The sequence below is a fragment of the Adiantum capillus-veneris genome, chromosome 8 (assembly GCF_014529385.1).
Source record: "Adiantum capillus-veneris isolate H3 chromosome 8, ASM1452938v2, whole genome shotgun sequence".
Taxonomy (NCBI): domain Eukaryota; kingdom Viridiplantae; phylum Streptophyta; class Polypodiopsida; order Polypodiales; family Pteridaceae; genus Adiantum; species Adiantum capillus-veneris.
In genome coordinates, this window is record NC_140938.1 from 129821419 (window position 1) to 129824771 (window position 3353).

The following is a 3353-nucleotide window of genomic DNA, read 5'->3' on the forward strand; positions in this document are numbered from 1 at the left end:
ACAAACACGTGTGTCCACTGCTCTCTTGAGCCTCTTCAGGTGGGTTACCCAACCCCCTTGGCTACAATCTGCTTCACGTTTGATACCAAACTCCTATCAAAGTACAACACCCCTTTCACCTTGTTTCTAAGCAGCTTACCATTCACCTAGTGTTATACTAGCGGAAACACATGAAACCAAAAGAAACCAAACTAAGAGGAATGAGTTTGGGAGGTTCTATGCTAGTCGAAAAATAGTTTAAGCTAGTCGAAGAAATTTTAAAGGCATATGAAGCAACATTAGGCAATAAGCGGACTCTGGAACATAGATGGTTGACATATCCTCACACGGAGTGGGAGAAGCAACGATTGGAGATGTGAAAAAAGATGATTGAAATGGCTCAAACACTTATGGAGCTTCCACCAACAATGCCCATCCAAGAAAGGGTGGTTATCCAACCATCGGCATAGTCGAAAGACCTTGATGGCAGGGAGAGGGATGAGCTGGGAAAAGATATTGAAACTTTGATAAAAAAGAAAGACAAAAGGGAAAGAATGGATGAACAATTTGAGGAAACAGATCTAGAACACCATCCAAAAGAGGAACAAGTAGACATAGAGTGGAAGGGTTTAACAATTCAAATAGATGAGAACACTACGGATCACTCTCTTTATCAGACATTGGATAACATTCTAGAGGTTAGAGACAATTGGCTAGAAGAACTCTGGAAGATGGTTAGGGAAGCACAAGAAAAAAGTTAGAATGAAAAGACAATGCCCATTATACAAGTTGACCTTGACAAAGGAATGAAAGATGTTGATACTCAGTCCATGTACGGGGATCAACACACAGAGAATTTAGAAGACACTCGAGAGAAAGTGTTTTTAAGGAATTACCTTCTTACTTGGGTACTTACAAAGACAAATGAGATGTTAGAGTCCTACCATCGCACCGAGGGACCTTATGATCAATTTTGGATTCACGAGGATTGCAAGAGCTTATGTCCAGACCAGTGAAATGCACTCTAGTGGTGGCAGAACTTCTGAAAGTCAGACCACACATGTGGATGAATGTTGAGAAATATCTTGAGAAAATGGGTATCAAAAAACTAGTAGAGACTTCAGGCCTAGCAATAGGAAAGACGAATCAACCCAAAACGAACGCAAAACCAATTCCCATAAATAAGGTACATGGGACTACTATGAGGGAGAAGAAGGAAATACCATGCTGTCCATCAAGTATCAGGGAGTAAAAACCATTTCCATCCTGGATAGTGGAGCATGGGTAGACATAACAACAAAATTAATTTGATAAAAATGGGGAAAACTAGCCCTTAGGAAAACTAGGATGAAACTACAATTAACAGACAACTATATTGCAAAACCTATCAGACTTTTAGAAAAGGTAGTGATGACATTTTGTGGTATTGAATATGAACATACGTTTTAGTAGTGGATTTTGGTGTTAAGAATAATTGAAGGCCATTCATGCACCACTTAAAGATGGTCCAAGATTGGGGCTATGATTATATCTACTTATGCCACTTGGAGACCACAACACAAATCAACTTAAGAGACCACAACTTCAAATACGTAAGAAGAACACCTGTGGAAGGACTTTAATTTTGCAAGTGCTATAGAATCTGAAGTACCTGCATTGTTAAGCTCAAAAGATCATCTATGGATGTGTGGAGCTTCAGATTGTGATAGTTTTTTCATTGATGAAAATAAGAAAGTGAGATAATGTAACAATTCAAATTATGTACATGAACCTTTTCTTGAAGAGAGCATGAAACCCTTAGAATGGACTCAGATCTTGGCCACCTTAGTTTTGTGGGTCAATGAAATCACGCCCACCAAATTTTGTGATGAGAATGGCTGAGACTTAGTTCCCATGTGTATGATTAGAATAAATCTGATCAGGAGACGCCAACAAACCACAAAAATTGATGAGGTACAAAAAAAAGTACAATTTTTGCGTATCCAGGATGGAATTTTGATTAGGGATCTTAGCTAGAAAAGTGATTCAGACCATGCTTTGGAGAAAAACAAGGAATCACGTGCTAAACGTTATCATGACACCTGTGAAACCCAAGAATACGAGGAGCTTAGCACAAATGAAGAGAAACTAGAATGCCATGAAAGTGATCATAAAAAAATTTGAAAAATTTGTTTGATTTTACAAACCACAAACTCAGGAGATAGCAATGCTACAAAAATAGACGCACAACCAAAGGAATGGGAAGTAATCCAATGCCACATATTGAGGGGAAACAATCGTTCTTGAGACTTGTGGGAGCTCATGATTGCTATTAAAATAGCTTGTCCTTAAATATAGATATACAAAAATTCTTGAAGTACTTCAACCTTTTTTCCAAAACTAAAATGTCCAAGCAAGGATTTGCTAATTCAAAAGTAGAATTTTTGGAAGTCAAAGGAAACGGTCTCCCCCATAAGTAAAGCACCAAAAAACCAGATAGGTACCCATATGTTGGTCAGATTTATGATGATTCTCATTAAAGTATCAAAACCAGATTATTTATAAGGTTTTCATTTATTTTTACGGCAGCATCACCACCAAGAACTAGATGTAGTGGAAAATGTAAGTATGAAAAAAACCAGATCTTAGCCAGACATCCAAGCAACAGGCCGAAGGTCCGATGTTTTGTAAGTCAGAACAGTCTCCTCCATATCACAATAATATAACACACTTAGGTAGTAAAAAAACCAGATCAGTATCGATATGTCTGTCAGAATTTATGCCAATTTTTAGTAAAGCATAAAAAACTAGAGTATGTAGGTATGTAATCAGTACCAGGCCAAAAGCAAAAGAAGCCCTCTACTGATGTGTGAATATAAGTACCTAGGTTATCATACCATATTCTTTAGCTAAATAAAAATTCCCAATGAACAACCATTTCAGCAGAAAGTTAGGTTTCTTTTAATTTATTAGTAAAAAATTAAACATGTAATATATTGCTCTTGTGTGTTTGCAATAGAGATCTTTTTTCCAGCTTGAAAGAAGTAAAACATTGCATAAAGGATCTTCTTCTAAGTTAAAAAAATAAAGGCTGAACTATCAGCCCAGAGAAGTACCAGCCAGGGTCAGAGAGGTATTTAGCAGAGCCAGAGCCAGAGCCAGAGCCAGCCATGAAGCAGGCTATCATACTTAGATATAGCCATTGTAAGAGAGTAGGATCAAGTCCAGAGAAATGACTAGCCACATCCAAAGACCATGCTTTTCTTTATAAAATTGGAGAAATGTGTTGTAGACCATATCTCCTATCCAAACACAGCTAGCAGAAGACATCTGCTTAATGAAGCCCAGATATCAAAATCCAGTTTAGCAAGTCAAGGCCACCGGGCTTCCCTATG